Below are 15818 nucleotides of genomic sequence, written 5' to 3'. Positions count from 1 at the left end.
ATTGTTGTTTATTTCTTACTATGCCTAATTAATAAATTTTCTCACAGGGATGTATGTATAGGAAAAAAAAACTTACTAAATATAGGGTTTGTTATATAAAGTTTTAGGCAGATATCCACTAGGGTCTTAGAATCTATCTCTTGTTCCTAAGGTGAAACTACTATACCATTACTTTATATGAAAATTCATAAAATCAATTAAATGTAAGTAATGTAACAGGAACAAGATAAACATTAGCACTGAAAAGCTATATTATTGATCTATCCAATATCATACTATTGCATTAATTCTAAGATACATATTGTTTCACAATTTTTTTATAATATCTGTAAAATAATAATGTTACCAAGTATGTGCTATTGTTTGTCCCTACCAAATCACATGTTTAAATTTAACCTCCATTGCAGGTTAAGAAATGGAATCAAGTAAAACCTTTAAGCAGAGATTAGACCATGAGGGCCCAGCTTTCATGAATGAATTAATCCATTTATAGATTAATGTTTTAATGGGTTATTTCAAGAGTGAATCTGTTATGAAAAGTGAGTTTGAGACAGGCACAGTGGAACACACCTGTAAGCCCAGTGACTTGCGGGGCTGAGGCAGGAGAACTGTGAGTTCAAAAGCGAAGAACTAAGCAACTCGATGAGACCCTGTCTCTAAATAAAATACAAAAAATAGGGCTGAAGATGTGGCTCAGTGATTGAGAGTCCCTAAATTCAATCCCTAGTACCCCCCCAAAAAAGCCAGTTTGATTCTGTCTTTGATATATGTCAGTCTCACCCTATAATGCCCTGCTGCCCTGTCTGCCTTGGAACTGTGCAAAAGTCCCCACAAGAATGGAGTTCTTGATGTTTGACTTCTTAGCCTCCAGAACCATAAGAAATAAATGTCTCTTCTTCAATAACCAGTCGATGGTATTCAGTTATTGCAACAGAAAACAGATCAAGTTTTCTATGTACACCATAGGAATCTGAAGATTATCTAAGTTACATAGCTCTCACAATGAGTGAAGCACTATTCCACTCACTTTCCACAATTTACTAATTTAATCTTCACAGCTCCTCCAGAAGGTAAGTACTACTATTATCCCTACTTTACACAGAAGAAAATCAAAGTGCAGATTAAGTAAATTGTGTGAGAGAGTTCACTTGGCAACTAAGTAGCAGAACTAGGACTCAAATTTCAACCAGTCTGGAACCTGACAGTAGGGTTTCCAATACCTTACTGTACTGCCATATCACTATATATGACTTGTCTCCTTCCTTGAGTCTTGTAACTCCTTGTGGTTTGTTCTTCTCTAAAACATCAACTGCTTCTATCTGAAGAACTTTCTGCACACAGAACCTCTCATAAACTGTTTCTTTGGTCTTATAAGAATAAAATGTAAAATTAAAAGCAGAGTTTTTGGATGACTTTGAATAAGAAACACAAATGGGACAATTAGAGTTAGCATGCATTCTTCAATTCCCTGCTCAACTGCTTCTCACTCCTCTATAATAATCCCATGGGTTATAAAACCTCAGTATACGTTTGGTTCCAGTAGAAGATAAGTGAATATTGAATTGGAATACTGGGATGTGGAGTAATTCTCCTTTAAAAATAAAAATTTCAAAGGTTTTAATTCCATAGACAACTTCAAATTCATGCATGAAGAAATTATGCACAATGGTAACATTTTTAATAAAGGATTTTGGTCATAATTACCTGTACCAAGAATTTATATGTGAATCAAAATTATACATCTTTGGTGAGTAAGGAAAGCCTTAAATACTGCTACACAAAATATAAACCAAGAACCCAATGCTTAGATAATTTCATAACCACAAGTTGCTTTATACTGAAGCAATACTATTCATTGAACGCTTAGTCTGTATATTGATAAAATTCTGACATACACTATCATTAAGTAGAGCTCCTTGTGATAGGTACTAAAATATCTATTTTTAAATTGGGAACTATAAAACAGGCTGGTCAAGCAACCTGATAAAAATCAGCTGTTAAAGGATGCAACAAAAATTCTGTTCACTTCTAAAAACTCTTTTCTCCACATAATAAATATCAGTAAAATGGGTGAAACTTAGAACAAAACAGTTAATAACCAAACATATTTCACTATATAACATATAAAAAATAGGCTGAAGAATTAGTTACAAAAATGTGTTCAACAAGTATAACAACTGTAGTGTTTATGTGAGATACAAACCTTAAACCCTTCTCTATGCAAGTTTTATTTTTAATTTTAGAAACATTAATAGAAATCTCTCTAAAATGTATCACACATATGCCTCACTTCTTAAAATATAAGAAACACATTATCTTGAATTAGGGTCATCACTGTCTCGGTAATTACACTCTCCGGCAAAGTAGCTACAGGTGTAGGTAGTAAGAGACAAAACTTAAGAGCTATTGAAATCAGTAGGAGTTCTGTAACTTTGAATAAGATCATGCTGAGGGAATTCACTTTTGTCATCAGTCTTTCTGTGTGTGTGTGTGTGTGTGTGTGTGTGTGTGTGTGTGAGAGAGAGAGAGAGAGAGAGAGAGAGAGAGAGAGAAACAATGGCTGGCTGACTTCACTTTCCATCTACAGTCACTGTAACTAATCTTGTGCTTCTGTAAGAACAAAATGTTTCCCCTTTTGATATCTAGGTAGCTGCATTTCCTAACATAGAAACAGACACTGTGAAACTATCTTACAAATCATGGTGGTTTTTATTTTATATACTATTTTACAGTGCTGTCCTTAAGGTTTGTTAACCACTCCTCCTGCCTTCCAAAGTCATTCTATCTTCTGTCTCTTCACTGATGTTTTTCTATTGTATCTGCTGCTATACTAGTGTATTATTACTTCTGTATGATATTCTTGATTTTTTGTTTCTCCATTTTTCTTTATCTATCCAGGATTACCTTTCATGCAAAAAGACCAAAAATTCATTGGGACAAGAGGCCAAGACAGACAAGAAAAGGAAAAGGTAGACCACAGCGCATTCATTTTTGTAATCTAGCATTAAGCATTATGCCATATTATAGACTGAATGATATTGTACAGAATTGAAATAATGAAACGATTTCAAGAAAACCAGCAACAAATGAGATTAACTTAAAACAAGCATCACCCTAATTTTCCATTTATTAAGTTTTCTTTTAAATCTTTTTAATTCTTGGCTGGTTATAAAGATGTGACAGGAAAAAAAAAGCATCATGAGAACAATTAGAATAAATTATATTCTATATCAATATATACTCTACTGTCATGTATCTCTAAAAAGAATAATTTTTTTTAAAGTTGGTAAAGAACAATAACAACAAAAAAGAATGCAAACTGAAGTTATATTTCTTAAAGACATTACAAAATAAGTAGATTTCTTAAAAACATTATAAAATGGGCTTTCATATAAAAAAAGTATAATGTCTTAGTTGAAAGTGATCTGTAGTAGTTCCCAGGACTTTTTAAATGATCAGAAGGAAAAATGCAATTGAAAAATAGGTAGAAAAATCTTGCATGGTAGAAAAAGGAGATATGAAAATATTATTTGGATATTAAAATTACCTAAATTACATGAATGACAAAAATATTCTTTCAGATTTCCACTAAGACTAAAAAAATGCCATAGGTTGTACATAACTAAACAGCTTAGCAAAGTCTTGGAAATAAGTTTTTTAAAAGTTTAAGCAGTGTTTGAGGTTAAAAACATGGTACATAATACCAGATCCACAATTTCTAAGTAAATGTCATACTGCTTTTAAAAACTACTAATAGAACTGTATCATCAATAGCTTCCAATTCCAAGTCTAATTTATTGTCATTAACTAAGAGTTCCCATTAAACATCAACAACATGTAGAAATATTTCTACATGGACTTTCTATTCTGGTCCCAACACTGGTTATAAGTAGTTTGGGAAAGTGGCTTAACATTTTGTGCTTCAGTTTTCCATCAATAAACACCCTTCATAAAGTTGTTGAGCAGACTAATATGTACAGTGATTTGAATATGGCCTTGCAAATAGTAAATACTGAAATAAGTGTTAGCTATTATTAGTATATTATAAAAATGGCTTTCTTATCATTTTATCTCACTGCTTAGATAATGAAACTGATCCTATAACATGGCCATGATATGTAAGCAAAAATTCTAAAAACAGTTGAAGAACGCATATTAAAAAACAGAATTCACCATATTTTTTCATTCTTACTTGGCATTTCTTTTGACACTGACAATATCTGTCATAAATTAAAATTTTGAGAAAACAAGTCATTATTACAAGAGAAATATAACATGTTAAATCAGAGCAAAAATAAATGCATTTATCCATCTTTTAATAAACAAAATTATACTTTTTAAAATCTTCCCTAAGAGAACAATCCTTAGCCAAATATCTTTCTTTCCTTTCCCCCAAGATAGAATCAGGGGCTACACTTCAAAACCGGTGAAATAGGATGAGTTCAGTCAAGAAGTGAAAAATGGGAAAAATCAATTTACCACCTATAAAAAAACTCCTATCTTTAATTCAACTCAGGTTTCCCCAAAATCTTTAAAACATGCCAAGTTACAATTCTAAAACTAATATATTAATGTAAAAACAGTGAGTGCCACATAATAACATTTTGGTCAACAACAGACCAAATATATGACCATATATAAATCAGACTGTGGGTATTCCAGTACACTACATCATCTAAGATACTCAATGATGTCAAATTTCCTAATGATACATTTCTCAGAATGTAGCCCATCATGAAGAGACACGTGATTACACTTTCAATTTAAATTTTAAAATCCTCTTAAAAATAATAATCAATTTGAAAGTAATTTAGAAAAAAATGTCTTCAGTAAAATTTATTTATAGTTCCTCTTATTTGCATTATCCTATGACATAACAATGTCTTATTTAACTAAAATACTTGGATAGTGGTTAGAGTGACCAAATCTGGAGACTGGTTATAAGATTACTTGCATTTTTTATATGATTATTATTCTATACCTATTACATTTCATCTTCTGCTTCATTAACTTTACATTTTCTCAATCTATTAAATCTGAAAGTTATCTCAAAATAGAAAAGATCTGATCTCCTAATATTTTAATTTTTTTTCTTGTTATATTAGATGGGCTTTTTTTTTAATTTAACAGTTTTTCTACTTGGTAATCAAAAAAAGACAGCTTTCTACACTGGTATAGATTTACTATAGAAAGTCTAATGAATAGAGTGGTTAATCCTATCTGTATTTGAAATATCTGAAGAATTTCTTCAGGTTTACTGCATAATACTTCTCAACTGAACAGAAATATCGATAGAACTTCTAAAAGTGAAAAATCAACAAGAAGGTAGCAATGAATCAGAAAAGGTAGGCAGACAACACTGAAAAAATTGGAGAGATTTTGGCAAATTAGAAAATAGTCTTTGTATCGAAATCTAGTGTATTTATAATCTGGTTTTCACAAATATTGCTAATGATTACTTATAATGCAGTAACTATTGTTAGATCTTTTTTCTCAAAATTCCTTGCAAGTAGTAATTCAGCATTCCATTTCTTTATATCCACTTCCACTAATCTACAAAATAAACACTCCCTTGAAATTCAAGAACTTGTGGATGAGGACTCTAAACTCACATAAAGGGAGTGTACTGTACAATGCAGAACATGAACTCTGGAGTCAGACAGAGTACAGTACACATCCATATTTTTACTTACCAGCTGAATAACTTTGGTCAGGTCTCCTCATTTCTGAAATGGTTATTATACATGTATGTATTTCTGGGTAGCTAGTGGAAATAAATAATTTCATAAAAAACAATCTAACATACTTCTATGTCTGATGATTGAAGCCAAATAACTAGACCAGCCCTCTTGCCTTAAACTAGTAAATATGCTGGAAAAAAATTTTGAAAATACATTCTTGAACGGCATCTGTTAGCTGGCAAGAAGTACCAAACCTAAATGAATACAGGAACTCAAGAAGTAAGCAGAGCATGTAATGGGGTATTTACAGGGAAGGAATTCTGATGACCCAACTAATTTAATCTCTTGTCTTTTGACTTTACTGACTATAAGGATCAGGATAAAAAATACAGAGCAAAATCAGGTGAACAGCCTAGTCAGAGTCCCAAATAATCCCGACTCAAAAGAGTTTTATCTTCATTGTAAGAGTAAAATTGAAACATTCCTTCGTCCTCTAACAAACAGGCACAAACACACAAACACACACACACACACACACACACAAACACACACACACACACACACACACACAAACTTGGTGAAGGAAAAAAATACTCAGAGGAGTCATAACCATTAAGTTAGCCTTCAAAAAGATTTTCAGCTTGAATACATAATTCAAGTGGTTCAGATAACCTCAACCAAGAATTGAGTTCCAAACTAGGAATGACCACCAAATCCAGGCTTCTGTGAAGGCAACCATCTTTATCTCAGGCTTCAAAAATTCCTTAAGATAAATTGCTAAGGAAAAACTGACAACAAAAGAAAATCACAAAATACATAGGAAGAATGGAAGCATGAGTGAGAACAGACAGAGACAACAGAGAATAGAATTTAAAATAAGTATGCTTAATACATTTTAAAAAATTAAGTCTGAATATGTAACAGCAAAGAAATCTGAAAAAGAATCAAACAGTATTTTTGAGATATAAAAAATGACATATTAATTAGCAAACTACCTTGCATACAGAATATTGAAATAATTTTAATTTATTTCTTCTCCATTTTCCTCCTCCAAATACAAACATATTGATTAAATGGGGAGCAGAAAATCTGAATTATTTTAAATTCTAAATTATATTATATTTTCTGTGTGGTTTATTAAATCATATTCCTTGACAACAAATCATACCATTAAAGAGTTGGCAATCAGAAGTGGATACAGGTGATACATTAGAATGTTAAAGGAAGTTTCCAATGTCATTTTTTTAAAATTACATGTTCCTAGCAGTCTTATTTGCTTCCTTCATCTACAAAAATTGTTTACCACAGAAAATAATTAGACAAGCCTCAGATCTATATATACATACTATCAAAAACTTCAAAGTACCATAATCAAAGATGTAAAACTTGCCCATTATTAATGACAAATTATCACATCCAATTTCAATGATTGTACACTGGAGAGCATAGCCTAAAGCAATTATCTAGTTGATAGAATGAGTCCCAGATCATGTTTCAACTCCTTACTTCTTCAACAGTACACTATTTCTTACTGTATATTATGAGTTTCACTTTCATTATCATAAATAAAGCCAAACCATAATAATTCTGAATTTCTGATTCAATATATACTTAAACAAAGGTTGAATGCTTTTGCTCCTTGCTGAGGTCTCCATAGCTTTCATTTGGGGTTCTTTAACTTAAAGTATCAATAAAAGCAAATGCTAGAAAACAGAAGGAAACTAAGTTTTATTCCAATAAAGACATTAAATAATTTTAAAATCCCAATTAAATAAAATAATCCTTCCTCAACTGCTTATGGCTACAGTACTAAAAATACTAACAAAATTGCACAAAGTCAATGTATCTTTGGTGAAAAATTAAAAAGAAAACAAATGGGGCTCTCTATTGTCTATATAGTAGATATGTGTTTGTACATACATACACACACACACACACACACACACACACACACACACACATACCATATACATTAAACCAATAGATAAAAGTTCCAGAAAGCATTTTGTTCCTAAAGTAACATATAAAAATAAGTTACTCTTAATAGGTCAACTACCTCCTTTAATTGTTCATGAAGTTACACTATGATACTGTAAATAAAAGCAAAATCCTCTATACATTTTATATTATGCAGACATTGTGCCCTATTAAAGTATTACTATTTATTATTATTATATCTAGTATTTCAAAATAGCCTTTAGTCTATTAATTTTAACATATAACATTTTTATATTCTCCCTTGTTTAATTTTTCCAAATTCGGTAAAAATGTTTATTTTCATAGATTATAAGTAAGTCTAAGAAAAGCACTGATAGAACAATCTATTGTCTACATATACAGCAGGACTGATGATGAAATTTGTTCACCCTCTTCCTTTCCATCAACTCAGACTACGCTTACAGAGTGCTGGAGTGAGGAAGCAATGACTGACATTACTTTTGTTTAGAAATTATGACTTAAAATATGACTTAAATCACTTTGATTGTACATATATGAGGATGTTCAATGAAATTTTCCCTGTTGCCTAAGTCTTGAAAACTAGGACCCAAAAGAGAAAACAAGGAGGAAATAAGTACTTTCACATTTAAAGAAGTGAAAACTGCTGGAAGGGGGTGGGGGGGCTCTCTTTGGGCAGCATTCCTTTTCTAAGGTGCCGGAAGCCAAGAGAAAGATGCCTGTATACTGAGGGTACTTACAAGAGACCATGTTTTCACTCCCAGCTTACAGAAGTACTGGATATCAGATTTAATCATGTTCTGTTTCTGAGTACAGACAAAAACAAAAACAAAAACAAAAACAAAAACAAAAACAAAAAAAAAAAAAACATTAAAGAAAGGTTACAGGAAGAGGACATGATATGGCAAGGAAGCAGTTATCACTAGCAAGTGGGTCACTTGGGTCACTTGAGATTTGCAGAAATAACTAAACCTGATGCATCTTGTCAATACCTCAACAAAGATGCCCACAAAAGGGTGAGAGTGCTCCAGCAACAATTGGAGACTGTCATGCGCAAGTGACTACAACACAGAAGGCCTGAGAGAAGTTCGCTAAAGGTATCTCACACCAGGTTTAACTGCATAGTAAGAGACTCCAACCAAGTCCTCAGATGTAAAACATTACTCCATGAAAGAAATGCCATGTGGATACCTGTCACACAAAAGAAGGAGTTAGTGGCCAGACAAAACTCACAGAGGCAATAAAACTCTATTGAACATTATAATGCATGTCTACTTAAATAAAAAATTTTTTTTCATTATTTCCTTCCATCCAGTCCCTCAACCTAAAAGAGCTAAAATCAGATGGGGAGGCAGGGTTAAACAGAGAGATCAGAAAAAAACCATGCCCCAATATTTAAATCTAAAAAGAGAATGTAAATGAACAAACCACAACAACTTACAAATGACCAATCTCCAAAGTCCAACTCTTGCTGGGATAGAAGAAAAAGCTTTAAGTCAAATGAGAATCAAATCTCACATTACACCACACTGAAGGTTTGTTTTTAAAATAACCAAAGATGAATGGGAAGTTATGAAATACACCAAAACATTTTCTCGCTACCCCAAAATAGTCTACACAGAGCATATGCAAGAGATTAAATGTCCTACTTTGGGAAAAAAAAGACTAACTCAAGGTATATTTCATGAGTAAAAGAGATAAGCACTGGCAACAGTGCAAGGAAAAAAAATTTTTTCATCTTGAAATTTTCTCTAGTTTGAGTAACTTAAAAATCCCTGGTACCGATAATTGAAACAGGAAACAAAAAGAATGGCAGGTTTTACATTAAGAAAATACAGTTCTTCATCCATTTAGTATTCCATACTATATGTATGTATGTATGTATGTATGTATGTATGTATGTATGTATGTATGAATAATACAAATGGGGGGGACCATAATATTATGGGGAAGACACAATATACTTTAATAGGTTTACCTTAAGCATTATATATCTTAATTTAAAGATACAGTGTAAATAGGGTGATGTGGACTTCAGTGTTAACAGTATACTATATTAGAAAAAATTTACAATTATAGAAAGCATAAAACGGGATGGATGATTCACCAGCAAAAAAGGAAAAAAAAAAAGTTATATAAACCAGGTTTGGATGATCAGAAAAGATTTCCAAGATGATGAAATATGTAAGTTAAAACCTCTTACAATACGGTACGGGAATTATTATACATTTGTGGGTGATATGTGTTCAAGAAAAAGTACTGATAAATAGCCAGGTATCTCTGCAAAGACAAATATAACTGGTGAAATCATATAAACCATATTAAGGTACCTGCACATTTAGGGTAAGGTAATTTATAGGAAGACATTAAATAAGGTTTAAGTAATCAAATGTTTTTTGAAATAGGTGAAATATACAATGGCAAGATGTATAAACAACAAAAAGTTCTAAAAGTTTGAGCTGAAAACAGGGGATCAAATGATCTATTAAATGGTAATGATTAAAACCAGATGAATCTAGAGAGAATCTAATGATATTTTTCCATTTATAACATGATTTAAAGAAGAGAAACTATCAAAACATTCAAGATGGTATAAACAAACAATAAACAAGAGTCCTACTATATCAAGAAAGTCATTGGAGGAAGAGTATCAAGAGAAGAAACTGTATCAATATCAAATGCTCCAGAAAAGTAGAAGAGGGCAATCTCTACATAATCAAAAAAGTTCAGTGAATCAAAGAACTAATGAGATATCAATGCACTCTCAAAGAGGTGGATAGCCAAGATGAAGAATGCTAAAAAAATAGAAACTTAGTAGACACATTGTCATTTGAAAAATTTTGACAGTTCTAAAAAGAGAAGACAGGCAGTAACTACAGGGAATATGTGAATCAGTGAGGTGTTTTAGGTTTTGTTTTGTTTTGAAATTTAATATAAATAGGCACAGTATTTTACTAAGTCAAAGTAAAATATCTAATGACAAAATTGAAAAGATGACAAAACAAGACAACTGAAAAAGGTAGAAAGAGGCAAGACAAATGATAACCTCAAAAGATTATTAGAAGAATTTCCTTTCTAGACAGTAGGTAAAGATTAAAGGAGAAATTACACAATAATTTGAAGTGTAAAAAGGAAGTTAATGGAGGTCCTTAAAGATGATCTTTAGATCATCTTATTTATAAGATGATCTTTAGATCAGCTTTTTATAAGCTGTGAAGCAAGTTCACTTACCAAACATGAAGGTGCTGGGGTTAGTTTCTAGGTTAACAAAGATGGAAAAATCTTGAAAAGTGGGTACAGGATAGAAAGCTAAACAAAGCAAAACAAAAGGATAACAACAGAATGAAACAAATTGAAAGTAGTGTTAGTAGTAAAATTAGAATAAACTGGCCCAATTTTAGTCTTTTTATCTAGGGACACTTGGCAATGACAGAGCAGAAGTACATGGTGTAGAAGATGATAAAAGCAAAAGCTAAGACATACCAGATCTTACATTTATATTTTAAATATTGACAGTTTCAGAAAACGAATTTTAGACATCTTTAAAGATTCTCAAGAACAGAAATTAATATCATAAAGCTACAAATACATAACATAAATGAAAAGATTAGTGTAGAGCATTCCTTGCTACCTTGGAAACGTCACTCATATTTTATTTAAAATCATTTTGTTTTGTTGATTCCTCACCCATTCTTCTCTTTAATGGATTCTTAAAATAAAACAATACCTAACAGCAAAAATTTGGGGGTTTCAGCTTTAAACTGAGGAACATACAATAGTGGTCATTTAAGTTAAAATCAAAAAGTGTTATCATAAAATTGTTAATTTAATGACTCCAATTTTTAAGATAATCATTTACTCCACTCTGGCTTGCCTTTTTATGTCCAAAATCTTAACTATATTGTGGGATATGATCTAGATAAATGCTAAGTAATAATTCTTCCCTGAAAACTGCAAACACTACCATTTAAAATGTTTGGCCATCAATATAGTTTTGAACACGTAGTAACTAAAGATTCATAAAGTTCTTTTAATGCAAGGAAATTTTTAATCTAATATAAACATGATAAATAAGAGTCCAAATTATGAGATACTATGGCCTTTCATAATTTAGCCCTTGCCTGACTCTTAGATTCATCCCTTGCTGTGAAGAAGAGATTTGCTCCTAAATATCTTTGTATACGCTCCACATAGCAAAATGCTCAGTTTTAATAAATATTTTAAAAATTCATATTCAATACATATTTGCTGGCTGTACATATATATATATATAGAGAGAGAGAGAGAGAGAAAGATAAATGTTATAAAAACTTTGCTAACACCAAATTTAAAGAAACAACATGAAAAATTACTAATCAGGAAGTATTTTAAAATTCCTCATTTATACTTCATACTCATGAATAACTTTTATTAAATATGACTACCATTGAAGTATGCTTTCTTTGCAAAGAAATCTTAAAGCTATTTTATATAGATAAATTAAAAGAACCATTTGAGCATCCTGAAATACACTATGGACTGACACTTCAAAAATAAAAGTTCAATCAAAAGCTTTTAAAACAAGTCATCCTTGGAAAATTACCTCCATTTTCAGAGATTTCTTAACTTTGTAGTATGATTTGGTGAAAAGACCAGGGCCTTTGGAATCATGTTATAAACCTACATATAATCTATCTGTTATCAGCAGTATGGAAACAGTATAATATAGATATTTCCAAATTAATATTTAAGATTTTAGTAAACAAATATAAACAAACACTAATATCAAGGGTTAATTTAAGAAATAAACATGTAATTAATAAGCAAACTTTTAAGTCACAAAATTTAAGCTATGATTCTAAGTCACAAAATTAAATTTTGATATTAAAAAAAAAAAAGAAAAGAAATACATACAAATATATGCTACTCCCTGTAATCTGGGAGCTAAGACCACCAGTTTTCATTTTTAACAACATGGATTAAACAAACTTCCTCTATAGTATCATTTACATATTGAAAATGCTACATATTTATTTTGTCTTATTCTAGAAGTTTATTTTCAGAGATAAATTATCTTCTTTCAGTAAGACATATCATTAAAAAGTATGATTAGGAAAGAAGTCTAAATTCTTATAATTATTTCATTAAAAATATTACACTGGAATGAGGAAAACAGTTTTGGAGGTATGTGGAAAATAGCACAATTCATTTTACTGAGTAAGTACAGATTATTAAATTTAAAATAGTAAAATTAAAACTAGATATAATTAAAGAATGAAGTGAAGGCTATCAATTAGAGTCATTTTTCATGAACACTAAAATGAGTAAATCAATAGTTGATAGACATGGAAGTTTCTCAAAATATTTTATACAAAAATGATTATAATTTGGATAATGTATTTTTCAAGTACATAATTTTCTTGAAGGTGTAATCCTCACAGAAGAATTACTGACTTAGAACAGTCTTTTAAAAGGGTAACTATATATGTATCTATCATCCACAAGGTGTGGAGATACATAGATATATTTTCAAGCTAACTGTGTGTTCTAACAAGAATAGATTTTATTTTTCTTTTGGTGCTGGTGATTGAACCTTGTACATGTGAAGCACAATGTCTACTACTGAATTACACACCCAGGCAAGATTTCTAATGAACTTGTACTATTTAGAAGTCCCTCAAGTCTGCCACTTAATAGTTCCTTTTATTTTATTATATATTTAAAGTATACAATATGTTTTGAGATATTTATAATATTTATGACTGCAGTAGTAATTACATCGTATCTATCACTTTACATAGTAATGTTTTTGTGGCAAGAACACCTAAAAGTCTACTTGTAGCAAATTTTCAATATACAACAAAATATTAACTATAGTCCTCAAGTTGTATATTACATATATGGATGTATTCATCCTACTTAAGTGCAGGTTTGTATTACATACTTCTCTACATTTCCTCCCCCTCCTTGCCCATGATAATCAGTATTCTACTTTCTGTTTCTACAAATTCATCTCTTATTTAGATTCCACATGTAAGATCATGCAATATTTGTCTTTCTATGTCTGAATTACTTCATTTAGCATAATGTCCTCAACATTCCTCCACACGTTGTCACAAATATAAGTATATCCTTTATTTAAGTCTGAATGACGCTCCATTATACATATGAATATTTACTCTTTAGAATTCAATTATCCCTGGTATAAAAATATTAATGCCACTATGATCCATATATTTATAATGATATTTTTGACAATACAGCTTCTTTCTTAGAAAGTCCTCTATAATATAAAATTTAAAATGAATCCACTTTTCCCAGTGCTTTATCTTTTGAAGTTATAAATAATCTGAGGGCTTAGACTGGTCAATCCAATAATCAAGACATACTACTTTCTGCCACTTACCAGGATGAGTTTTAACAGTGAATTCATTGTCAATCACATCTTTGGTCAAGCACAAAAGAATGCGTTTTTGCAACATTTACTTTTGTGCTCAATATCTGTTTTGGGCTTGACTATTAGGCCAATGTTTTTAATATAACCAGAATTATAATAGATTATATGTGAAGTTTAACAAAAAGAAAAAAAAGTAATGGTGACTCCAAGATTTAAGGTCTTACAAATTGAAAGGATGAAGCTGCAAATGAGATGCAAGATACTGTGGAACAAGTTCACCTGAGAGACTGAAAGATCAGAATATTTAAAATCATATTTAATTCTAACATACATATTATATTAGACACTCAAGTAAAATAATGTATGCAGCTAAAGAGTCCAAGATGGATACAAACATTTGGCAATTGTTAAAAAACAGATGGTTATTTAAAGCCATGGTACTGGGTATGATCACTAAGACAGTATGTCTGGACAGAAAAAGGTCAATGGTCCCATACTGACTGAGCTCAAATAATAAGAATCCAGCAAAGGAAACTTGCAGCTATAACTAGCAAGGCATAGATGTGATAGAAGCAAAACAAAGTGTTCTAAGGAAGAGGCAGCAATCACTATGTCAAAAGCTGCTGATTATGATATAAAGATAAGGACTGAATTAGAATTATGGCAGTTACCAGTCACTTTAACCAGAGCGGTTTCACTGGAAGGATGGAGCCAAAATTCTAACTGAAATGCCTTCCAAAGAGAAATGAAACTAGAAAGTAGAGAGAAACTAGAAATAGCACAAGTGTGTACAATTATTCTGAAGCATTTACTGATAATGGCATAGTAAATGGAACAGAAAGTGAGATGAAGAAAAATATCTTTTAAAAAAAACAGGTTGATAGCATATTTATGGATTGCAAAAAATATCAATTGGAGTAAGAAATCTGATAATGCAGGAAAGAAGATAGGATTACTAAAAGATGTGGGAGTAGGTAAGACACAATGGAATCTATAATAAAAGTAGAAATTAGCCTTCAGTATGCAAGAAACAGTTTATCAGAATAAGAACATGTAGATACTGATATCCTTAGGAGGTTATATCTGGTGTCACTAGCTTATAAAATTTACTTTTATTTTCTAAGTGATAGAGGAAGTAAGATCATCAATGAGGATAGCTGAGGTTGTTTGTGAATTAATATTGTTTATGAACTTTATTTCCAAAAAAAATGTAAAATCACTGCAAGTAATTTTGGGGTACTGTCACTATTCACTGCGTATCTCAAATTTCTCTATTTACTAAAACCATATTCTAATATAGATATGACAATTAGTAACTCTAACCCAGAGTAGTACAAATTGCCGTTCTATAAGCTGCCAACAATTCAATGTTACTTTGATTTCAATCGGACTTCACTCTCACCAAACCTACATATTCCAAGTATCTAAGAATAAATACATTATTGCTGTAAAACTTATGCCTACAATATTTAATCATTCTGGAATTAAACAGTTTGACAAATATTCTCATTTTTCCTATATTATTTAGTATTCATATATATTCAAAGGTATAAAATTCTAAGAGTAAATCAAATTTATACTATGACATATTCACTAAGGTATTTTTTTTACAGTTAGCAATTCAAGAATCAGTAGGATCTTATCAAATTTACTGTCCACCAGAGCACTGTAACACAAAAGAAAAGCAAATATAATTATTATTTCTATGATATTAAATGAATCATAAATATTTAATATGTAAAAATATCTAATTTAACACACAGATACTTGAATATATCATTAGGTTTATACAAGGATTATGACAA

The 15818-nt window shown here is 30.9% G+C and overlaps 1 protein-coding gene across 5 annotated transcripts in view; it reads right to left on the bottom strand.

Moving 5' to 3' along the window:
• Positions 1-15818, bottom strand: part of NOVA1 (NOVA alternative splicing regulator 1) — a 141375-nt gene that overhangs the window by 107673 nt on the left and 17884 nt on the right. Inside the window, exon 1 of one of the 5 annotated variants that reach the window (XM_079126758.1) lies at positions 8378-8421. The exons of the other annotated variants lie outside the window; for them this stretch is intronic. The gene's annotated coding sequence lies outside the window, so the exon portion shown is untranslated. Of the gene's footprint in view, positions 1-8377; positions 8422-15818 lie in introns of those variants that run through there. 5 annotated transcript variants of the gene reach the window in all.

The sequence above is a fragment of the Sciurus vulgaris genome (assembly GCF_902686455.1).
Source record: "Sciurus vulgaris genome assembly, chromosome: 2".
NCBI classification, from domain to species: Eukaryota; Metazoa; Chordata; class Mammalia; order Rodentia; family Sciuridae; genus Sciurus; species Sciurus vulgaris.
This window is presented reverse-complemented; position numbering and strand designations above follow the sequence as displayed.